Raw genomic sequence first — 24,513 nt, forward strand, 5'->3', positions numbered from 1 at the left:
ATAATTATTTGAAATATATTACTTTCACTGTCTGACATCTTAACCATAAATGAGGAGGAGGCTTAAAAATGCCCTGAACATTAAAAAAAAAATCAAAGAGAAGTAACTTGTGAGGCCCAAGACTTATACTACTCCACCCACAGGGGAGAGCAAGTACTCTATCATGACATTCTAGCAAGGACTTGCACTCTCTGGAGCAAATACAGTGAAATCAAGGCAGCTTTCAGTAATGCCAGGAGAAGCACAGCCACCGCAGCATCAGAAGGACTTAAACCAGCAAATCCAACAGCAGCAGAGCCTGTTCCAAGCAGGGCTCCCAGGCTTGGGAACAATCTTCTCTGCCTGAGAAAGAACTTCAGCATCTGGGCTGCTCTGTAGACCCAACTCTCATAAGCTCCTCGCTGCAGACTCTGATGATGATTCCCAGCCTGGAAAGGGTCAAAGCTCAAAAACACCTCCTGGGGTTTTGCTACTTCTTTTCATCTCTGTTGTATTTCCTCAAAGACAGAGATCAGCTGTCTGGATCTGGCTTGACCTCATAGCAGAGCCCAGGGTCACACTCTGCAGCACAGATTGCCTGTCTTTGGAGGGACATACAGATTTGCTGTGCTGTGCTGGAGCCCTTTTGGAGGCAGGCATGAATATTTCATGACAGGGAGAGGATGTTTCAGCAGCACCACACAGATGTGGATTTGCACTGTGCTGTGAGGGACAAAGGAGGACAGACCCAGGTCAGCACTCTACAACTCCCAGGCAGTCCACTGAGAAAAGAAGCCCCCCAAGGGTAAAGGGATCTCTTGGGCCCACCCACCTTTTTTCTGCAGGGCCAGCTATACAAGGAGTCACAGTGGTGCCAGCAGCTCCTGCACACCCTTACCATCCTTCACCTGGCAGCAACATCCCAGCAGAGAAAACTGCAGGTTGGCCTGGCCTGGTTGGGGGGGTAGCAGTGCAGCCCTATTGGTCTCCAGGACATCCCCAGTTCCATAACACTCTGTAAGAATGCTGCACCCGTCCCAAAATACAAGACGTAACCAAATGGTCATTCTTAACTGGACCCAGGTTTCGAGAGACACAATATTCAACTGGAACCAGAAAAGACATCTCTTGGGGGACTGGAGATCATTTGGCACAAACTGTATTGATGGGGTCTAGTACTGAAGTGGATTCCTATATGCAGTCCTGTATGGAAGGAATGATCAGCTGTCCTGGTTCAAATCTCCCAAAGTCCAGCTGTGCAGCAGTGATGCCAACAGGTGGATGCTGATCTTGTTACCTGTGGCCAGACATACAGCCCTCCTACAGCTCCGGTGTTGCCTCCCACTGGGGAGATCACTTGGTTCTTGGTCTCTACACCTTATTAACAGCAGTTGTAGAGTGTGTTAGGGTACCTATTACACAGGTGTTCAAGAAGGGCCATCTGTGCAGGAAGGCATGATCTAATGATCTAAAGGACATAGTCTTAAGGTGTGCCAGGGGAGGTTTAAGTTGGGAGAATTTTTTCAGAGAAAGGGTGATTAAACTTGAAAGAGTGACTGGACTGCCCAGGGACGTGGTGGAGTCACTGTCCCTGGAGGTGTTTAAGGAAAGACTGGACATGGCACTTAGTGTCATGGTCCAGTTGACATGGTCATATTCATAGGTTGGACTCGATGATCTCAGAGGTCTTTTCCCATCTAATTGATTCTGTGATGCTGTGGTTGAGGCGCCAGCTGTACACCACTGCTGCTGGCAGGCACGGTGGGTTTCTATCTACTTGTATTCTAGTGTGGAGATAAGGATGTATTGCATGCTGCAGAAATCCATTTCCTTGCTTCTGCGTCTGGATGTTAAAGCTCCGTTTGGCATTTGTCACCAGAGCCACAGTCTATCCTTTTCCTCTTAATTAAAACATTCCCTTCTGCTATGCATACGCTGTTGTTCTGTCATGCACAGCCCCGGAGATGCCTGCATCTCCTTTGCATCCTCTGAGGGAGGAAGGGATGTAGCAGGGGAAATACAGTAGTAGGGAAAATATAGGAAGGCAACGTGTTTTCTGGTGTTACTCGTCCCCGCCCGCGCCCACCAGGTGGCGCCACTGCGCCCCGCCGCCAGCCCTGCGCCGTCCGCCGCGTCCTGCGGGAGGGACCCGCAGCCCCCGCCGCGTGTCCCCTGGGAGGGTCCCACTGCCCACGCAGCGAGGGATCCACCAGTGCTCCCAAGGCTGGAGCAGCCGGCCCTCTGTGTACGGGCGGCAGGTACTAGCACGGGTGTTTAATTAAACGCTGACACTGGAGAGGAGGAGCGTGGGGAGAGGCAGCCAGCCTCCAGCACCCAGCTCGCCACTTTGGCAAGGGCAAGCTGGGGTTTGAGAGTGCCTCTGAGTCTGTAGAGGTGGATGCAGAGGGCAGTTTGTATGGAGAAAGGTGGAGGTATCTGCAGCATGATAAGACACTGAACAGATACGCAAAGTGATACGTAGCTGGTCAGGGACCAGGTGGTCTTGGCAAGGAGGACCTTTTTCTTATCCTAAGTTCTGTAGAGTCCTTGCAGCAGCTGGATGAGAGGCTCAGCGTCTCTGGCCTGGGAGTACCATCAGGCCCTGTGTAAATGCACAGGTTTTGGGAGACAGAGGTACAGATGAAAAAGGGCTGGGTGAAAACCCTGAGAGCCTGTAGCTTCACTCGGGTAGTTACCCTCACTGGAACGCACATGGGCCTAGCCAGGCAGCTGTATGTTGATGGAGGTGAATCTGGCTGTGTCAGCCCTTTCTGCCAGGGTATTCCCTGCTTCCCTACAAAACAGATGTGCACCTGAGATGCTGTGGGAGAGGCTCTTCCCTGAGCTAGAGATTTGTGTGGTTGAGGCATTGCAAGATGCACATGACTGTCTCAGGAAGAGCGACTGCATGTGGGAAAGGGGGTTTCAAGTGGTAGTCCAAGCTACCACCAACACAAGTTCTTGTCATGCTGGCAGATGACACAAGGCAACAGCTTGCTAACTTTTCCTGTTATGACCCAGTTTACAGAGGGGTGATTTCAAGTGACCCCAAATACTAACAGAGATATTGAATAAAATTGAATTTGTGTCAGGCCTGTGACTTCTCTGAAAACTCTCCTGATCTCTGCTCTGCAACTCGCTGACACAGGCTCATGCGTTTGCAGTGACCAAGCTTCCAGGAGTCGTTTGGAGATGAAGACACTGAGTAAATAAATCAAAGGGAGGGATTATGCCGTTCCTAGTTCTGCCTTACCATAAGACTGTAGTAGTGGTGACAGCAAAAGCTGTTCTTGCACCTTTCTTGACTATCTCTTTACACCCTGCTACTATGCACCACAGATTGGACGGTGCTTGCTCTGCAGCGTAGCTCCAGGGCTGGCGCCCATGTGCCGTGCTCTGTCCCTACTGTTTGAGGTTGTTCAGGCTCATGCGTGCCTGCAGGACGTGTGTCTGCCCCTGCACAGTCGCCAACACCCATCCCGGGCACATCTGCGCGAAGATTTGCCCGTCTGCGCTGTGCGTTTGCCCACGCACGTGTGCACGGTGTGTGTGTGCTGCGCACGCCGACGCTGCCAGGGGGCCCTGCCGTGCCAGGGCCCGGACTGGCGGAGCGGACACGGAGCTCCGTGTCTTCTTCCATCAGACCCGACACTCCTCGCTGACCGTGGGGGGACGGCTCCTGCCTGCGCGGCCAGCGGGGGTGCCCCGGGTGGGAGATCCCGCCGTTGGCGCGGAGCCCCGCTTCCCTGCCGAGACCCCCGGCTCCCGCCCGCCCGGGTTCTGGGCGAGGGCTCTGCGTGCTTTGTGTCGCCGCGGCCGCGGAGCCAGTCCCGCTGCTCAGTGTTTCCAGACCCGCACTCGGCGGAAGGCGCCGTATCAGGATAAGAGTCCCTGCCGCCACCACCCGCCCGCTCCTGCCAGCCCGACCCCGGGGGCGGTGGGAGGCGCCGGCTCCGCCGCTGGCCGCATTTATCTCGCTGTGGCCTTGCTAAACGATTTAACCCTTCGCGCCCCCTCCGCGGGCGCTGCCGGCAGCGGACGCGGTTCCCGGCCCTACAGACTGCCCGCTGGGCTCCGGTTCTCCTGGCCCTACCGGGTGGCAGGGACAGCAGCTCCCTCGCAACTCCAGAACCAGTAAACCTCAGTCTTTTCTCGGTTTGCTCCTTGGCAGGGCGTGCCCTGGACAGCAGCAGTGTGCCGAGACCAGGGACAGCCATGCCGGGCCTTGTGCAGAGCAGCCCAAATACATCTACAGCAGGTAGCAAAGGCTATCTGAGGCCAGGCACTTGTGGTAGGAGTGAAGCTTATCTCCCATGCCAGGATTTCAGCAGCATCAGGACTGTGTGGACCTGGGATGAACTTCCCCAGGATTGCAATGAGGTGTTGGGAGGATAAGACTGGCGCTGGGGTGTACAGGAGTCACAAGAGGGAAAGAAGGCTGGAAGAGCTGTGTTGTGCCTGTACCCGTACAGGTGTCCTAAGTGCATCAGGTGTTGCAGTAATATCAGGGCGTCCAGGATCCCAAGTCTTGGTGTCTTTGTAATCCTGGAACCGTGTCAGGAGTTTGCTAGATGAGGTTCTGTCAGCTATGCTATGGCTGTAGCAGCATATTTTCATTTGGAAAGAGGATGTCTCAGTTTGATTAAATTCTGCCTTGGTACCCCAGCACAGGCTGTGTTTTGCCTTTAGGATTGCAGCAAAGGAAAAGCCCAGCGTAGGGAGGGGGGCCAGTGCCCAGCTGTGGTGTGAGGATGCTGAGCAGGAGACTGTGGCTGGCTGGCTGGCTGCTTCGCTTCACGTGTTGTCTTTGCACTTGCCCATTTCTTCTGGCTGCAGTGGATGAACACTCTCGGTCTGCTGGAGATATGATGGTTAATTAGGAAATGGGCTGGGATCCCATTTCAAGGGAGAATCTCGAAACTGGGCAGTTCTGATTTTGTCCCAGTCCATCTAGCCAAGAGCACAGACTGCCTAGGCAGCTGCAGAGGTGGCAGAGGTAGCACAGACTCCTTGCGTCAGCCTGCTGCTGGTGGCTGCCCTGCTAAAACTCCAACGAGCATGAAATGAGGGAGCCCATTCTTCCCCCGCTGGCTGCAGGGCTGGGAACAGACCTGGGACCTCTTGTGCGTTGGCTTTTCTCCCCTTTCCCTGAGCGATGGCTTTGTGGTACCATCAAAACAGAAGTGGGATTGAGATCTTGCAACACAATCCAAGGGAGATGGAGGAACATCAGGGACACATGAGGCTGTGGGACAGAATCTGTGTCAGTGTCTGATGGGAAGAAGGAGGCACTGTGGCCAGGAGTATGCATAGGGATGGGCGGGACTGAGGGGAGCATGGAAAGAGATGAAAAGATGTTTTTAGGTCAGAGTCTACCTTAGGAGCAGTAACATAGCCTCTTCCATCTTCTTGCTGGACCTTTGTGTTTCTGGGAGGACCCAGGATGTGTACCAAGTCTGTGGATTTAATGCTGGACCTACCACCAGGTCTGTAACTACATGGATCAGCAGAGAGCTGCTCCTAAAAAGGCATTTCACAAACCCAGACTCGTCTCCCTTGGCCCAATTCATCTGGGCTTTTCCATCTCTGGGGCCTCCGCTGCAGATTGGTCTGGGACTGGAAAGACCCAGTGGGAGATGCTTTACAGCTCCAGTTAACTGTGTCTCATTGTTAATTCCAGTATATTTAATTGGACCTAATTAATCATATTCAAAAGTATAATGAGGGCTTTGCTCACAGGGGTCTTGTGAAGGTCTGAGCTTGGGGGCTGGTATTCTGGAGAGTCAGTGGGAATGATCAAGTCCCAGAGCCTTGGAGATGGCTTGGGACAGGCTTCTGGGTACTCCACATGCCTCACCAGCAAAAGCAAGACAGGACAAATCTGATCATTCTGACCCTGTAGCCCAGTATTCTCTGCATCCTAAAGAGGTAGAATGTGTCAGGAGCTTCTGGGTGGCTGGTCCCAGTTCTTCCCAGGGAAGGCTGGAGTCACTGTCACAGATGGCTCCCTCTTGGTCCTTGACTAGTTTGGAAGGGAGACTTTTTTTTGGTTTTTTGTGTACGTTTTGTGGCCCAAAGGCAAGAAAACCCCATGCAAGTGAGGGACTCGTAACAGCTAGTCTGGGTATCTTGGCTAGGGGCTTGCTAAAGTGCTGCTGTACCACGCAGCTCCTGGGATGAGCTGTTGCTATGGTGGTGGTGGTATTGGCAGAGAGAGGCTTTGAGGAGCTCCAAGGACTCTGCTTTACTATCTCCTCCCTTCTCTGTCTCTCCTAGTGTGGGCGTAATGATAGAGGAGGGAAGGGGAGACTGGAAGTCAGAGTCAAGTGAAGGGAGAGCAGCTAGCCCAGAAGTTGTTAATTAAAGACAGGCTCAGTGCTGAGCCGGCAACAGCTGGTCCTCCTGCTGACCTTTCCCAGTCTCGCTTTGCCACTTTCATGTACACAGGCTGGGAGAGATGTGAGGGGCTGTGATGTAGAAAGTCCAGGAGGTTGCAGGGAGGGAGAGGCAGCCAGAGGACCTGGAGGACAAGTGGCTCTGTGTGTCCCTTCTGCACCACACCTGGCTGGAGGGAAGGAGCTACCTGTCTGCCCCTGGCACCAAGCTGTCGTGCTAGACAGTGGTGGCTAGGCACTGTATTTACTGTGCCTGTGCATGCCATCTGCAGGGACATGAGCCCAATGCTGCTACTGGGGAGGATGAAAGTGTGAAAATATGTCACTGCTTGCTGATATGGCACTTGGGAGCTCACCAGAGAGGCAGGGAGATGTATGGCCTCAGCACTCTCCTGGAGGGGTCCATCGCCCTTGTGTGGCTGGTGTAAGCAAATGATGCTCGATGCAAAGGGGTCCCTTAGTGCCTGCTCATGTAGTCTGCCGTTCCCCAAGGGAAAACCCAGAGCAACCGCAACCCGTCCCTTCCGTCTGCTTCAGCCTTGGGTGCTTTCCACAGGCATTTCTGCAAAAGAGCGATCAAAGAGGAGCCTGCCCACACCGATGTTGCGTCCTTCCGTTGGGGTTGGAAGCAGCGGGCGCTTCTGCCCGCCCGCCCTCCCTCGGCGGCAGCCGCCGCCGCCACTCTTCGCTGGGCCCCGCCGCAGCGGCGTCTGCCCGGGGGTGCGGGGGCACCGCCGCCAGCCCCTCTTGCCCTCCCATGGGGGCCGGGGCCCCGGTACCGCCAGTGCCGGGAGCTCGCCCCCCACCCCGGCAGGGGGCGCTGCCGCGCGCTGCCCCGGCCTTGATGGTGCGACAGCCTCGTCCCCCATCGCCGTCCCCCACCGCCTCTGCTCCCGGGGCAGGCCGGCTTCTCCGCCCCGGGCTGGGCGCTGTGTGTGTGAGCAGAGGGGCCAGTGTATGTTAATTTTCAACCGCGGAGTTTGGTCGCTTGCCTCCGCATCCCCCTCAAGCTCTGCAACTCTCGGGGATGCTGACAAGTGGTCCCTGCTTCCAGCCCTCTTCTCCCAGCTCCACCCCTGGGCGGTTGGTGCGCTGCAGGCAGGAAGGTGACACGTCCTGGCTAGGATGCTGCTGGCATCGCCCAGGAGCGGGCAGGCTGGCTCCATAGCCTGATGTGCGTGTGCTCTGTGCGGCTTCTGTCCATGGAAGTTGTTGCTCAGGGCAGGAGGGTGGGTTAATGCCTAGAAAACTTGTTGGTAAAGACAGTAACGTGCTGCCCTTCCCAGGTGCTGGGGCCAGTCCTTGTGCCTCGTGTGTAAGAATCATAGAATATCCTGAGCTGGAAGGGACCCATAGGGATCGTGGAAGCCCAGTTCTGCACAGGCTCTGGGAGACACGGCAAAGAGGGGGTCAGGTGTGGGATCTCCGCGGCACAGTGAGGGTCGAGAACAGGATACGCGGGAGGCTTGCGGGACAGTGTTTCAGGTGAATAAGCAGAGCAGGGCAGAAGGATACTCAGCAGGAGCAGCCTCTGTGCTGTCGCTGGGAGGTCAGTGATGCAGTTCTGCAGATGCCGGCGGTGCTGGGACCCGCGTGCCATCGCGTACATGTGTGTGAGACGCGTGAGTTTGCGACCCCTGGATGGCCACTCGCAGGGCGCCGGTCGCTCCCTGCGGGAGGCCCGGGACGGGCTGACGGTCCCCGGCGGTGGTGCCGGTCCCGGTACTCGCCGGTGCCGCCGGTCGCCGGCGGTGCCGCTGGGCGGCCGGCGGGGCGCCCGCGACCAGGAAGCGGTTAATCGGCGCGCGGGGCTTTTATTTTGACAGGGCAGCGCCTGGCTCCGGCTCGGAGGAAAGTGAATGATCCTGTTTCTCCAAATGATTATTCAGGCTCCGGCGGAGAAAGGAGCACTCGGCCCGCAGCGCCTCGCCCTCGCCACGGCGCCCCCGCCCGCGCCCGGGCCGCCGCGCCCGCCGGCTCCGCTCCCCGCCGCCCGCGCCCGGCCGCCCGCCGCAGCGCGGGGAAGCCGCCCGCGGCCCGGGGCCGGGCGGGCAGCCGGGGCTCCCCGCGGCCGGACGCCCACCCCCGCCGGCGGGCGCGGGTTGGAGCCACCGGCGCGGCCGGCGGAAGGAGCGGCGCGGCGGGGCAGGGGGCGCCGCCGGCAGCGGCCCCGGCCCCGCGCCCCGCGGCGAGCGGCCGAGCCATGAGCGCGGCCCGCGCCGCCGGCTCCGCGCCGCCGGCCGGCCCCCAGCAGCCCGTGGAACTGCGCTGCGCCGCCCCGGTGGGCTCGCCCGGCCTGCCCTGAGCCGTTCCGCCGCCGGCGCCGAGGTGAGTGCCCCGCCGGCCCCCGGCGGCCGCCGCCCCATTGTTCCGCCCCGGGGGGCCGGGGCTCCGCGCCGACCCCTCGCCCCGCGCAGCCGGAGGCTGCCGAGCCCTCCTCGGGGCTGTCATCCGGACGGGGGGGCCGCCGGGAGCCGCCGTCCGAGCCGGAGACCCCGGGCTAGCTGCCTTACCGCCGCTCCCGGGGCAGCGATAACTTGGCCTGCCCACGGAGTCCGGCCGGCTGCGGATGTGCTGTCAGTGCCCCCGCTTGCCTTGAACGTTGCCCCCGGTCCGCGGAATCCTTCCCGCTCCGCTCTTCGTCTCGGGAACCGCGCTTCCTGGGTCCTTGTCACGCGTTGCTGCGGCCGCAGGCGATTCCTCGAGGACCAAAGTGCCTCGAGTGGAGCTCCTTTCTAGGTGAAAAGAACTTATTCGCGTTGCTTCTGGTTTTACCGGAGCTGCTTTGGATTTTGCAAGACGTATCGGGGCTGTTAAAGCCCCAGGGAGGATTGGAACTCGCCACATTTCACGTGGTGTTTAAACAAGCGCTCCTGTCTGAGCCCATCCTAAGTGTCAGGGGAGACGTCTCCCCTCTCTTTACGGTGTCCTACTCGATGGGCTTCGGTTTCCTCTTGAGGTAAACCAGGCGTGTGGTTGGCCTGGAAGAAAAAGGGGGAAACACTACATGTGCATGCTTTCCTTGCATGCAGAAAGGAACCGATCTAACAAAATCTCCCCTGCATTGTATTGAGGATGTGTCTTTAGCAGGTGGTGAACTTGTTCTAGCCCTACTCTGCTAGCAACCACTTGCTGGAATAGAAATGTGAGAAGGATGCATATCTGAACACATAAGTAATGCTACATGACAGGGCAGGCTGTTGTGTTGTTGTGTGCAGCGTCTGCACGCCTTGGGGGCAGCGCCGTTTGACAGGGTGTCTGTCAGGCTGCGGCATCAGACGGTTGTGCCCTGGCTGTGCCAGGCGAAGGGCTGCTGATGGCGTGGCACAGGGGACAACCACGCAGCTTTGGCTGCAGAGTGGTGCTACTGGAACCTTAGTTGTGCGCTTTTGAACTGCAGGATCCGTGCTGCAAATGTGGCTCCCGCTCTTTACCCTGCCCAAATGCTGTTTCATGCCAAGCACGCAGTAGTGACATGCAGCTCCTTCTGTCTGTCAATCACATAGGGAATGTGTGTGTGCCTTGCTTTGCTACTTTGGTAGCAGGAGGGATAAGAACAGTGAGTCACTGAGGAAGTGATTTGCCCAAGGTCGCATGGTGAGGCTGTGTTGGTACTGAAGCAAGACCTCTTTTGACTCTGGTGGCTGTTGTAATGCTGGCTGCCACCAGCATTATGTATGGGGTATGTAATACACACCCAAGGATGGTTCTAGTGCAAAAATCTCCAGGTTGACGTTGTTGCGTGATACTCCTTGTTGGAAAGATGAGCGTATCAGTGTGCTCTCTCAACAACAGCTGTCTATTCCATCAGAGACTTTTTCCAGAGCATTCACAAACTTAATGTTTAAGAACCTTTTTGTTTGCTTTTTAATGTGCGTGTTACCATTTTAGCAGGTGTGATTGGTCCTTCCCACCATCCTGACCTGCATCTTCATTACCTAGAAAATCCATTTCATGGTGTTTTCTGTGGTGCAGTGTTGTAGATGTTACAATGTCTCCCTGCCCCTGAAAGTCCCTTTCCTCTTTCCAGCCCCCAGCCATGGAAAAGAAATAAACAGGCAGCAGCTAAAGAAAAGCTTACTTAGAAACTAGAAACCACAGTTGTTCACTTGAAGAAAGTAGAATAGTTGTGTTTTGTACTTTCAAGCCCTTTTGCATCTCACCCTGTTGCTGTTGGAAGGTGGCTCTCTGGCCACTGTGTGACAGAGGGGACAGACTGCTGCATGGAGCTCCTAGGCCATCCCAAAGTTGGACGTACCAAGCTCATTGGGCTGTGCTGCTCCAGGACGGCAGCCGAAGATGCGCTGGAGTTGTACTTTAGCTCCAGGCTAACTCCAGCCCACAAGCTGTGGACCTTGGCTGTGCTAGCCTGGAGTTTGTGAGGTCCAAGCTCAACTCAGTTTTTGACTTTTCTATCGAGTTGTTGACCCAGCTGGCATTGTCTCATCCATACTTACTGTTTTGGGAGGGGAAAACCCCTTGCTTTTCCTTTTCACTGCTACTGTCCTCTCCTGCTGAATGCTGTGAGTGCTTTTCCTTCTGGCAGCTCTTGCTGTATGGAGGGATGTGGAAGGGAGTAGTAGCTGGAGAAGGAGGTCCTTGGTTCCTTCTACAAGGAACATCAGCTGTGTCCCAAACAGTGGCTTTCTTACTGCTATAGAGATGTTGCTCTTTGTTACTCTGGTCGCCTTCAGCTGGTTGCAGGGTCCCAAGTACAATATGTGTCCTGGGATTGTTTTCTGTTTCTTCCAGCCCCATCTATTGTTGGTACAATGTCCATTGAGCATTTACATCAGAACAGCTCTTGCTTCTTTACCCTGTCTCAGGTGATTGCATCGGACTTATCTGCTGCTGGGAGGGAAAGTTCTTAGCCATCAAGAATGTGTCTGTCCCCCTCGGAGGTCCAGATGTGCTGCTGCAATGAGTTTTAATCTGCTCAGGTCTAGCCATTTCCAGGGGATGGCACAGGCTGGCTTCCGGTTCTTCATTCCTTAGGGCTCCATCCAGTTTTAAATACCCTGACTGACGGATCTCCCAAGTCAATCTCTGCTGCGGGAGTAAGTGCCCTGTGGAAAAGAACAAGTTTGCTGTTCCTGTCCGAGAATACATCAAGGGTCTGCTCCATCTGTGACCCTGCTCCTGAGCTTCTGTCTCTGCCTCCTCCCAAGGATGTCGACTGTTCCCCACAGCTTTAGCCAAGCAGAAGCCTGGAGCTTACCCTGCAAATGTCATTTTCCTTGAGCTGTTGCTCTTTTGGCAGAGACCCAGCATCATGCAGGGCCCTGGACAAAGTGGGGGAAGGACACATAGGAGAGCTGTGCTGTGTTGATGACTACTTTGGGCATTTTTAAGAGGAAACGGGGTACATAGATGCATTGATATATGATATAATGCAGGGTAGGGATAACATAGTGGTATGATGCATAGATGCAGCAATATTTTATCAGTGTTATTTAAGCTCTATCAGGGGAGCACAAGGAGGATTGCCAGCATGACTCTTCTGGAAAATTAGAATCTAATGCATGTCAGGACTTTGTGTCACTCAGCTCTCCTTTCCTCCCAGGAAGATGTTGACTGGTAAATGCATTTTGTGTGATCTTGCACATGGTTCTGAATTTCCAGAGGGTGGTGGGAGCTGTGGATTCTGACTTTATGTAGTTGATCTCCATGAGATTTAACTACCCTGTGAGATTTCTCATACCACTGAAGCTGTGGAAAAATACGCTGTCTTGGAGCAAGGGGCCTGAGAAGCACTGGATCTGTTTTGCTTCTCAGTTGTGCATCTCCAGCAGCTCTGTGGTGGGGGTGAGGGTGGACACCATGATATTCCTCAATTCTTACCAACTTCTCTTTCGAAGCTGTGTGCTGCTTTCTGGTGGGTCAGTCTACGCTGCTCCGGTTTGGCTTCCTTTCTGCAACCACCAGCCCTGGCAGCTCTGAGTGGAAGGTACCCAGGAACTGTTACTGGAGATTGGTGGGGATAGTTTCTGTTGCTGTATTTTGCCCTTCCTCAGCCTCTCCCTGGGAGGCAGCACCAGCCAAACCATGTGGTGTGGATGAGAGGCTCCAAGTCCTGCTTGCATGGGGCTGGACCTTATGTTCCTTCTGCCTCTCTTCCAAGGCATTAGATGGGACATTGGAGACATGCCTTTCCAAAATGGGCAGGGTTGCCTTGATGCCAGGCAACAACCCTCCGCTGGAGAAAGCAGTATGAGGATGATGGGCTGCAGTGCCCTGAGGTGTCGAGCAGGAACCTGTTCTGCTCTTGCTGAATGCATGTCCATGCTGGGCACAGCCAGTGGGATGAGGTCTGGTTCCCACTTGCTCAACACTTTCTGGAGTCATGATCTGGTTCTTTGACAGCTACTGGTGTCTGGGCACACGTGTATTCTGGTATCCTTGATGGGTACATCAGGCAATGGTTTCCAGCACCTTTCCACTGTCCATAATGGGAGGGCAGTGCCTTCACCTGGCCACCTTGTCCTACTGTGTCTTTCTGGGCAGCTCTAGGCAGAGGAACGTGCTAGCTATGCCTGGGCATCTTTGGGTGACAGCACTTCTCCAGTGTGTGCAGATTGTCTGACAGCTTCAGCTTGAGCCACTAGAGAAAACAACGCTTTGGTCACTGGGTTTTAATTCCCCCAAGAGCAGGACCGATGTTGGGGTGTTGGGTTTTTCAACTGCGACTCAAGATGCCTTGAATCTCAGCTGGGGGATGATGGGGAGCCTCTTCTGATGCTGGGGTAATAGCCTCAAGATGGCTTTAGGACTGGGCTGTGCACTGTGCCCAGAGGTGGGGCGTCACGCTGTTTGGTGAGGAGCGCTGCTGGAGCCAAGTCCTGGGCCAGAAGCCAGGTTTGTGATCCGTGCCAGAGAGGGCAAGACTTGGAAAGCGAAGCAGAGCTCCTCCTGTGTGAGAGATGACCTCAAATACCAAGCAAAACCACAGAGTGCTCCTTGTTCCTGCCTGTACATACTGGTCTTCTCTCTCCCCAAAGTATGTGGGAGGCCGCAGGATGGATCTGCTAGGGAGCAGGAGGGCTGTGCTCCTCAGGCAAGTCTGCACCATCCTGCCTCTTCAGAGTGCTGGTTGGGTTGTTGCTTTTTTGCAGTTTTATTTTGTGGGGTTTTTTCCCTTTTAACTCTGCCTCTCCTATTGCTGTATTTTCCCCATCCTTGCTGCTACTGGTTTGAGGGCCGCCACCTTGCAGGTAGCCTGTCCAGAGCAATGCTGTGTGTGGTTGCTCTGTTCCTTCTGTCACAGCTCAGCTGAGCAGCTTTCCTTTTCCTCACTCAGCTGCTACTGCAGTGGCTGAGGAGAGGAACAGACCAGGATATGGTTTGTGTAGAAGATGCTCCGTGGCACTGACTGTTTACACTGACTCTGTGCTTCTCAAAATGTAAGCACAGGAAATGCCAGGCTCCGCTGGGGTCTGTGTGAGCAATGTGGCTCCTGCATGCTGGGTGTCTTACAGCCTCTGGCCATAGCAATCTTCTGCCTTGTCACAGCACAGAACAGGTTTTAAACACTATGCAGAAGCAAGGGCTAGAGTTTTTTTACCTTCAAAACAGAGGCTGAGAGGAAGAGTGAAAGGAAGTGACTTAACCAAAGACAGGAAGGGAATATGGGGCAGAGCTAGGGACAGAAGCCAGGATTCCCAGTTCCTGCTCACTGCTCCTACTCCACCGCCTTTCTGGGTCTCACCCTCATATTCGAGTCCAGGCAGGCATAAGTGGGGTTTTCCAGTCCTCTAACAAGCTGGAATTCAGGAGCGCCTCTCATAAAGTATCCTCAATGCTTGGTGCATCTGTGAGCTTTCCAGTCCCCAAGTGTTTCATATCCAGGATTTGCCCAGCTGAAGTTAGAAAGCTACAACTAGTATGCTTACGGTAGAGTCTCAAACCCGTGTCCTTGGCTACCGAGTTGAGCTTCTGGTTCTCCACAGGGCACCATGATCCTCATCTGGTATGCACTCTGCTAAGATATGTCCCTCTCCCAGAATGTTGTACCCTTGTTTGGAGGGCCGTACCCAGCTTTCTCTTAAGGGTTTAAGTTAAGGGACTTGTTTCTCTCTGTTTGCAATGTGTCCCCTGCTGAAGTTGGCTTCATGAATGGTCTTTCTTAACTTACCACCCAGAGCTTGGTACTTGTCTGATGAGATGTGCGTTGGTTGCCTGGTTCTGCAGGCAGGGCCTCTGTGGAGCATTGCAGTCTTCCTAGTAGAAAATAAAATCTTAATAAACTCTTTAGAAGAAAGATCCTGCTAGATAGCTGTGTATCAGGGTTCATACAGTGAAAAGTTGTGCTCCCCTTCGGATGGGCAGGGGCTCCAGTAGTGAGTGTGATGACTGTTGCTTCTTTCTGTTGTTATGCTGTGCTGGGCTGCAGGCCTTGGGAAAGGCTGCAGTTGGGAGAGAATGCTGGCTTCTGAAAAAGTGGTTGCAAGGGTCCTGAGGAGCTGTGCTGTAGGTCTCCATGCTCAGGGCAGTGAGGAGCTGGACAGTGAGCTCTGAAGGGCAGTAACTGAGTGCAAGGGCTGCATCTCTGGGTGCGACTCTTCCCAACAGCAAGCTGGCCAAGGCTATGGAAACCCCTGCAGCACTGGAGCTTTCACCACTTCCTTGTCAGGATTTGTTCCAATACTGATCTGCAGCAGAGGATCGGCCTAGACAGGGCCTGAACAGAGTGGGTCCAGCCACAGACGAGCCTCAATCACAGCAGTTAGGCTGGGCTGAAAGCTGCCTGTGTCCTGCCTCTGTGCAGCCTTGTTTGAACTTTCCTCTGGCACAGAGCAAAAGGAACCGGGGAGACCTAGGGTTGGTCCAAACAAGTTTCCTCTGCTCTGTCTGCCCCCATATGCAAAGGGGTGGGGGCAGCAGCAGCTCCAGACTGTCCTCCCAGACCAGAGCAGTTTGGCGGGCCTTGGACACAACAGCTTTTGAGCAAATATTTTTTTGCTTCTGGTGTTCCCTGCTTCTTGGACTACAACGCAGGGAGGGGGAAGTGAAACCGTGGTTCAGACCGAGCTCTCAGGATGGCAAGAAAATTGCTGAGTAGCCGTTTTCCAGGTTGCTGAGGTCCTAGCCAGGGCCCGGCATGGCTGCCAGAAGCAACAGGCTTGGAATTTCCTCCGCCTGGTGCCAGCTCCACTTGGGCTGGCCGCAGCACCTCTGCTGGGGCCAGAGCTTCTCTTGAGCTCTGCAGATGGGGTGATTGCAGAGCAGGGGTTACACTGGAGCTGGAGCTGCCCCCCTTTTTCTCGCAGCCTGGTTTCTATTTTCTTTTCCAGGGTCCAAGATGTTTTGAATTATGCAGCCTGCGCCTCCCGCGGGGCTCCTTGAGCAGCCGCCTAACGAGCTGAGCTCCTGACAAACTTTGCTCTGGCTTTGGCTGTGCTTGGAAAATTTTACAGCCTTTTCACAAAAAGGAAATGCCAGGAAAGGCCTGTCTCTTCTTACTTTTATGAGGGGGTCCCACTTGAGAGAGGGTGAGATGGGTTTGGAAAAGAAGACAAGAAAGATTTTGTATATGGCAGTCTATATTTCTAGAGATCAGGGTAAACAGTCTTGGTGCCCTCTGGCAGGGTGGGCACAGCAGGAGTGAGACCTGCAGGGTACTCCGAGGATGCACCATAGGCACAGGAAAGCAGTGGCTCCTTTTCTGCAGGGAGGCGGTGATCTGTGTCTTCCTCACAGCTGCCAGCATAGCACTGGCTGTTCAATCTTTGCTAATTATGTTTTTTCTGAATGGTGGTGATTTTATTTCTACTGTGGTCACAGACCATGTGGATGTACTGCATGTTGGTCTGCAAGGCTCAGGGGAAGGACTGCCACCAGGTGCTGTGCTGATGGTCTCCCTATCACAGGGGACAGCACAGTGCCTGGGCAGGGTGCTGGGGACACAGGAATGTATGAATGCAGGTGCTGCCAGCACAGTGTTTGACCCATAGTCTTGTGTAATTTGCCCCTTTGGCTGAGAAACCATGTTACAGTAGGAGAAACGGGGACGTAAAATAAGCTGTGACTTGCCTGCCTTCCCTTTTTAAGATAGTGCCGAGAAGGGAGACAGTAGCCCTCTGTTTTGGATAAACTCCCCTTTGGTGAGGTGCTGAAGGTCTGCCCTTGCATTTTTCTGGTTTCCTTCAGAAGAGCCCACCAGTCATGTCATGGATCTCTTGAGGGTACAAGGCTGGTCCTTACCATCCTCCTTGTGTCCCAGGTCCCTTTCCAATGGTGAAAAGGTATCTTTGGAGACTGGGAGGGGGGTCTTGATTGGAACCTGTAAAAAAGCAGCAGCCTGGGGAGTATGGAACTTCTCCAGCAGGAGGGATTGAAGTTTCTGTATGATCCATAGGCATCAGCTGCTGCCAGTCGTGGTGGATGAGCATCAGATGCGGGCAGCAATGGCTCTGAGTGGAAGGAACCTCGTGCTGGTTCTGCTTTGAGGGCTTTGCCTGTTACACTTGTCAGGAGTGTGGCTCTGGATAGCTATTTGATTTGGCAGGCTGTGCAGGCCTGGCAGCACTAAGAGTGGGATGTGGGCACCAGAATTGTGCCCTACTCTCCCTTTTTTCATCGCTCCATCCATCCCCAGCTTTCTGCTGTGTTGGGCGGGAGAGAAAGCACCTCCCCAGGGCTACATCCCTTCCTCCACCTAGAAAATGAGTAATATGTCCCCTTTCCTTTCTCGGGGCTCATGCGTAGAAGCTGAGATAGCATTTGGCAGGGAAGGCCAAGCACCTTCACTCTGCTGCTGAGAATTACGAGAGTGGCTCTCCTGTTGGCAGTGATGAGTTTCTCCATCCCAGCTCATTCTCAGAGCTCAAAACACATGGGGAGCTTCTGGGAAGACTATGGAGAAAAATAGGTAAATACCTTACTGTTATTTATTTTTGTGATGCCATCAGCATATATCTGGTTTAGAATGGCTGAAGTGAATATTTCTTGTATTCTTTAGTTAGTTGCCTGGTTTTCAGTGGGGAATCCTGTTTCATGTGAACCTGACACTGCAGAAGAAAAGACCAAGCCCTGTTTGTCCTTTTTGCTGTCAGAACAGTACAAACCCAGAGGAAACAGATAAATACAGGGGCATGGTTGTGCTTCAGTCCGTAGCACCTTTTCTTCCAAAACATTTCTGCAGGTCAGAAGTTCAGTAATGGTCTGCCTAGGCTGCCTACCTCTCCTGGAGAATTCAATGTGAGTTTTGCTCCTCATTCTCTTAAAAAAAAAAAAAATAAATCAGAGTATTCAGTGTTAGAATCTGTGCTTTGGAGCCTGTTTCAAAAAAAACCAACAAAACAAACAAAAGCCCCTCCAAAACCCAAACCTGTTTTCGCTGTTTGAAAATCAGTTTCATGAGTTGAAGTTGCTAACGTTTTGTTGATAAAAAAAGAGTTACTTTGCCTAAAGCAGAACTTCAGCAAAGAAATGTCCGGCCATTTCCAAATATTTTGATAAAAACATAATTTTAGCCCTGATCTGTTATTTTAGTGAGAAGAGTGATTTTTCCACTTGTTTGTGTGGTCAGGACCTTACCTGTAAGAACTACTCCCTAGCCCATCTTGCGGTTTCGGAGTATTTGGAGACTCAGCTACTGGTGGCACATGTTTATCATTTGATTTATTATGGTTTTGAATCAAAAGTAATTTCACAAAGTCATAGTGTAATTAAAATGCATTCCTTGTATTAGTAGGATTTAGTCTTCCTTTTTTTTTTCCCACCATAGTTTAGGGGCTCAGGGCCTTTTTCTCATGCTGTTGCAATAACAGGCTTTCCCCAGAACTCCTAGCAGCAGCCTAGAGGCCCTTGGAAGTCCACAGTTGGTAGGTTTAACACCAGTGAAGCAAACCAGCCACCCTGGGATTTCCTAGTTCTCACACTGATGCTGGCAGTGCTGTTCTCTGAGCTCTCTCAGTGGAAGGGAGTGATGTTGGCATCATTCAGGTCTGCTGATCCCTGTCAGGGTGATGCCGAGATTTGTATTCATCTCAGTGCAACTAGATGGAGACGTTAATTGCTTTACCCAGCCTTGGGTTGAAACAAGACTGCAGAAGAAGGTAGCTGTAACTGGTGGTTGGTTAGTTGGAAGGGGAGAGAGGAGAGGTGAGGTCCAAGAGTAATGCCCTCTTTTGGCATTGCCCTTCCCCCAAGACCTGGTCCTGAGCATGTTGGGTGGCTGCTGTTGATCTATTTTGGAAACTGATAGAAGAATCCCAATAGCAAACTCTCCAGGAAGCCAGGCTCTTATTTCTCTTGCTATCTCCTTGTCTCCTCACTGGGCACAGATGTTGATGTGCTCGGACTCTGACTCAGAGCGTGGGCAAGTGGCTCAGCTTGAGGTGAGAGCCCAGCAGTGCTCCTGCCAGACGTGATGTGCTGATGATCAGGGAGGGGACAAGGCAGAGCTGGGACCCAGCTCAAGAAGAACATGTGCCATCCAGGCTCTCTGTTGCACGCAAGGTATGTGTCCACAGGGTCCTCCCTGCTCTGGTGAACCATGGCTAATGGTTGACCCTGGGCTCAGGAAGGAGGAGAGGCGTGGAGGAGTTAGGATTGTAGCATCAGAGAGGAATCTGTGCGTTGCCTGGAGCCAATAGACTAGTCTAATGCCTTGTCTGATTTGCGTATCCATTAATTTTTATTTTAAGAGGACTCAAGTGGACCCTAAGTGCCAGACTGCATCTCAGTATGCTATAGGAGGAGCCCAGGAATTGCTTGATTTGATCTGAAATGCCTTTGGATGTTATCGCTTAATAAGCCAAAGACCCCTCTGGCTGAAGTCAGTTCCTCTCAGTCCGAAATGGGCAAGTGCTCATTTTTCTGGGAGTCAGTTCAAGTTACTTTGAACAGTCTGGGCAGTGAGTGAGTTAGAGGGGGTCTTGTAGTCACTGGCGATGGTCAGGGTGCTCTCTGCCATCAGGTGTCCCAGTGCTGAGGGACCAATTTCCTAAGGTGCTGCTTGTGACTTGTCAAATGCTGCTTGGCTCACCATATCCCAGGTGCAGGACAAAACCCATGGGAGAAGGGTGGTTGCGGGGGTAACTTCTGGTTGCAAAGCTCCCCTGGTCGACCTTACTGCTGTGGGGTGGGAAGGAAGCCAATCTCCCCTGCTCAGAGGCAGGAAACGAGAACCACGTGGGCTGCCTTGGAGTTCCACTGGCAACTCGCGCTTACACTGAAAGCAGTGTGACTGGGATCGTAGTAACTGATTCTAGTAACTGTGATGGTAGTGGATCAAGGGTTGGACTTGATGATCTCAGAGGTCCTTTCCAACCCATCTGATTCTATGATTCTATGATTGGTCTCACTGGCTGCCTGCCATGACACTGGGGGTCTTGTTCTGTATCCTCTGTTTGCAAAGGGGGGGTAAAATGGGTGTCCCTTTTTGGCTCCAGTGCCCAGAGGGGGAGGCTGCATCCAGAGCTCCTTCGTCTCTCTTCCTCTTTCTACTGTGCATCCGTCCTCAGGCACTTGCCCAGGCTCTGGCTGGGAGTGCCTGGCTGTTGCCTATGCCAGGAATAAAGGCAGCTTGTGGGCTGTGGCGCAGCCAGGCTCGGCCCCAACTATGTGATTTGCAGCCACCACTGGTCTTGCAGTTTTCATGACAGGGATTTTTCCTCCTTTATACGAGGTCTCTCAACATTCGTCCTGATGTCTTTCTCCAACCTCTGGCTGGGGTCCTGGGACTCCCACTCCCCATTGCTGAACTAGCAGTTACCAGAGGGAAAGGCAACATAAGCTTTCTTGGTGGACTCTATTGTGTTTGTCCTGTTCCATTACAGTGCAGCAGCAGTGGCACCAGCCGCTGCCTTCCTCCCCTCACTGGGCTGGAGTGCTGCAGGCTTTCAGCAAATGCTGTCTGCAGACATCTGCTGCCTCCTCCCCCACCGCCTCCTGGCAAGCAGCAGCAGCTTCCCAGTGAACAGCCTGCTCTTTGCATCACCCCCTGCACGCCACACCAAGGCTCCCTTCTGCTCTTACAGGCACCTTTGCAGGACCTTGAAATGGTGTTTTCCCTGGTGCTGGCTTGGCTCCAAGCAGCCTTCCACCTCACAAGACTGTAGCTGAAAAAAATCAGGGTGCCTGATGGAGGAGAAAGGCTTATTAAAGGTGATGCTTACCGGGTTCTGGCTCGTGATTCAAACAGGCAGCCCTCTCCTTGGCAGGGCTCCAGCCAGTGCCTGGGGCCTAAGGCAGACGCGAAGTCTAGGGCAAAAAGCTTGGAGCCGTTTGACTGGAGCAGATGCGGCAAGGTCAGCTGTGAACTGCAGCCCTGGTGCCAGAGCTGGATGCTTTGGTCCAGTGTCTTGCAGCTAAGGGGGGCAAAGTTCACTGTTGCAGGTATTCATGTGGCCCTTTCCAGGCGACGGGAGGTTTGTTTCTTTCTGCTCTAGCCAAGTGGTGGGATGCTATGCTCCTTGGATGCAGAGAGCAGTGGGGCTGTGGATTTCAGACTCCTGAGAGTAACCCCCAGGCTTGATAGTCCTGCTGCCTTGGCATTAGGAAGTACCCTGCATTTCTGTGTCTTCAGCCTCTCTGCTCTGCTGTACCAGGTTCCCATCTGTGGGTATGTGTTTGACACCAGAAAGTGTGGCAGTAGCCCTGAGATATCTTTACCCCAAGCCTAGCCAGACGACAGTTGCCAGGATGCCCTGTCTTCATTTCATGTACTTCTAGCCTGGGGATTTCTTCAGAGAGTAGAGGAGCTGGGAGGGATGGAGCGGAAGGGTTTAATGAAGAAGACATGGGAGGCGTAGCAAACTCCTTTCTCCTGAAACCGGTGAAGCAGTAGCTGGGAGCATGAAGGCAATGCCGAGCTGTGATCTCAGGGAATGCCCAGAAGGAGGGCTGAGGTATGTGGATTAGTCAGAAAAGATGGTAGAGGATAAAAGAGGATTCAGCAGCTCTGACTGTAAAGGCAGGTTTGGAAGAAGGAGCTGGAGGGATTGCAGGTGGGACGTGAAAACAGGAGCTTGGAAAGATGGGATAAATGAAGCCAGTGGGAAAATTTGCCGTTTTGTACCTGGATCAGAAAGATGCGAGCATGATTCAAAGACGTTTAGACAAGAAGGCACAAGTCTGTGTTTGAAGGGAGCAGGATCATCTTCACTGTGACCATCTTTGCAGTGGAGGGGTGCAGAGGCACAGCCAGATCCCCCCTGACAGCTTGGAGGAAGCGTGGTGTTTCGTGGAGTATTGCTTGGCAGGCAGTTAGTTGACAGTGGGTTCTGGCCCCATGTTTGGTTAGCAAGGCTGTGATCCATGCACGCACCTGGCACTGGAAGAAGTGGTAGTGGGAGAGCTTTGTGAATGCCGTGTAAATGCCACTGGAGGAGTTGGCAAGATATCTGAGTGCTTGTGGGGAATGTGGTGTAGAGATGGGAGCTGTAGGGCCAGGCTGGGACAGGGCGTGTGGCTGATGGCGAGCAGCGGAGCTGGGGGCTGCATGGCGAGCATGGCTAAGGCTCTGTGGTGTCACCAGCAAAGGCCCCAGTGGACCCATCAGCAACTGGGCCCAGTGCTGCTGCACAGAGGGGAAGAGTCTGGAGCAGATCCAGCAGGCAGACCTGAGTTCAGTGCTCGGGTCTCCTGTCTGCCTGGTCAGTATTCGCAGGCCTTTCTTCCTCGTTGGTGCAGCGCTGAGCACAAAGGAGATGAAGCAAGGGAAAGATGGGGCATGTGTCTGAGAGGAAGATGAGAGATGCTGCTGAGAAATGCAACTGAGCTCCTTTCCTCTTTGTGTGCTGGCAGATACTCAGTGGGGTGGGGGCAGAAGGGCTGGGCTGCAGGCCAGAAACACTCGCACACATCACTGGGAGGAGAAGGTGAAGTGTTGCAGGAAGCTGTGCTCTTGCCTGCACAGGTGATCCAGAGCTGCTGCATCGCAGGGGTGAAACAGCAAAGCCATGCCTCCTCCAGCCAACTGGACCCTGTCCCAGAGCACAGGAAGAGATAAGGGAGTCCTGGCAGGCAGCCTTTGAAGTCCCCATCAGGGAATGGGAATGTCACCAGCAGCTGGAGGCAAGACTGGTAGGTTCTGGTGTTTACCTGATGCTGATGAAAAGCAGAAGGTGCCATGTGGAGGCCAGTTGTTGCCTACCCCAAGAGATCAGTGTGGAAGAGCAGAGGAAGGCAGCAGGGCATGAGAGGAAAGCACTGATAGGTGGAGGCAGAGGGAGCACCAAGGCCCAGAAGATTTCTAGGGAGGACATACTTCCTTTGAGTGGAGAAGGGGTACCAAGAGTCTGGCAGGACCCTGCCCGTGGGAGCATTGTCTCCTGCAGGTGCCCCAGTTAGTGCCTCTGGTGACTTTGTGCCCAAAGGCGTCTTGGAGGGAAGTGACATGGCGGAGGCAGGTGAATGGGCTGCAGGGACTGGTGTTGGGCTCAAGGACAGTGGTACGTGGCTCTTCTCCCTTCTGTGGTGGTGCTGGGTGTGTTATTGTGAGCTGCTGTTACTTCCATGCCAAGGCTGGTGCAGGACTTTACCCCAAGCACTCAGCTCTTGCTCTGCTGGGCTCTTGTTTTCCTCTGCTAGGAGTCCAGCTCCTGGAGCAGGTCTGCTGGCAGGACTTAGTCGCTGGCGAGTGAGGAGTAGGCTGAGCTGGCACACAGATGGCTGAGCACAGGCCCTGGGCAATACCAAAACATCAGCTGGTCCTTTTGGGAGGCCAGTGGCCTCCCCAGCCCTGCCCCGTGGGAGGTGGCCCTGGTGGGTCTGCAGCAACTGTATTCCCCACAGTTGAGCCAGGAGAGAGGGCAGGGAAGAATCACCCCATGAAGGGTTAACAGTCGCTCTAGCTCGTTGCTTTCAGCCCAGGCCCTGCTGCAGGAGCAGTGTGGAGTAGCCTACTCCAGTTGGCATCTGTCCCAGAATGCTTTGGAAAAGCACTGGCCTCTGACCCCCAGTACAAACTGAGCCCAGCACGTGGGAGGGAGAAATTACTCCCAGACCTTCAGGCTCCAGGGTTTACAAGCTGCCTGCAATAAAGCAGCCATTTTTTCCGACAGTTATTAAATCTCCCCTTTTAGCTCACTGCAAACCTCTGCCTGTCGCTCCCCTCCCCTGCCCCCCCCGCCCCACATCACGCTCCTCCTGCTCAAGTCAGAAACACCTCTGAAGGTGAGGCTGGCCTGTGTGCCTCAAGCTGAAGGCTGGGGAGAGCTCTGGCCACTGGTTCGTGAGCAGTGCCCCTCACTCTCAGCGGCAGGTCCCATCCCGCTTGGCAGCTGTCCTTGCGTCTGTCTGCCTGCTTCCTGCCCACGTCAGTGCTGGCAGCAGCAGGCTCCCTGGGTGTCTTACTGCAGCGATCCCCGGGAGTATCCTGCACCTGCTCCCCTCGCTTGTGGGGTGTGTATCTGCACCTCCATTCTGATCCCCTGTGGGGCTAGTGGGGCACTGCTGACGGACCACATTTCACTACTTAGTGTCCATGCTGGGGATCAGGAACGAAAGGGCAAATGTTTTCTTCTCAGCCTTGCTGATGGCTGGGGCAGCTTTGGGCAGGGACTTGGTTTTTCTGTGTCTCGATTCTGCTATCTTGAAACGAGAATAAGAGCGGGGTTTGTGCTTACCTGTCATCAGCTCCTTAGGTAACTTATTCTGTCTGTGCTCCCTGCAGTGAGTGAGGGATTAATCGCCAGGGAAGCTGGCCAGTTTCTATGGGAGATCACTGTGTGGGAGGCTCACGAGGCTTCCTTCACCAGCTAGTGTTTGTAATGCCTGCTGCAGCTGGAAAGTGCCAAGTACTGTTATTCACGTACGATTTTGAGACCATCCAGTTGTGTGGAAACGCCAAGTCAGTGTGGGGCAGTGAGCGCTGCCTGTCTGGTGCCACGCTGAGCATGCCAGGGTGGTGCTGCTGCAAAGGGCGTGCGGAGTGCGTGTTTGTATTTGTACAGTGCTCTGGGAACAGAAAGCGCTCGTTACAAGTGGCTACCATGCCATGGGCACTGTGGGATCCAGATAAATAAAACGGGAGCTGGTATTTCAAAACAACCTTTTTCATGCTCCTCCCACCTCCTGTGCACATTCCTCTGATGAAGGTGGGGAGCTGCCCACAGCACGCAGCCTTAGCCCACAGCCCGAGAGCAGCTGCAGCAGCAAGCAACGCACCCCACAGCTCTCTTCCCAGCAGATA

The 24,513-nt window shown here is 54.0% G+C and overlaps 1 protein-coding gene across 6 annotated transcripts in view; it reads left to right on the forward strand.

Annotated features, from left to right (window-relative positions):
* BCL9L (BCL9 like) overlaps positions 1–24,513 on the forward strand; it is a 65,813-nt gene that overhangs the window by 10,036 nt on the left and 31,264 nt on the right. Inside the window, exon 1 of one of the 6 annotated variants that reach the window (XM_050323075.1) lies at positions 8,620–8,702. The exons of the other annotated variants lie outside the window; for them this stretch is intronic. The gene's annotated coding sequence lies outside the window, so the exon portion shown is untranslated. Of the gene's footprint in view, positions 1–8,619; positions 8,703–24,513 lie in introns of those variants that run through there. 6 annotated transcript variants of the gene reach the window in all.

This window comes from Myiozetetes cayanensis, unplaced genomic scaffold (assembly GCF_022539395.1).
Source record: "Myiozetetes cayanensis isolate MyiCay16 unplaced genomic scaffold, myiCay2020 scf29, whole genome shotgun sequence".
Taxonomy (NCBI): domain Eukaryota; kingdom Metazoa; phylum Chordata; class Aves; order Passeriformes; family Tyrannidae; genus Myiozetetes; species Myiozetetes cayanensis.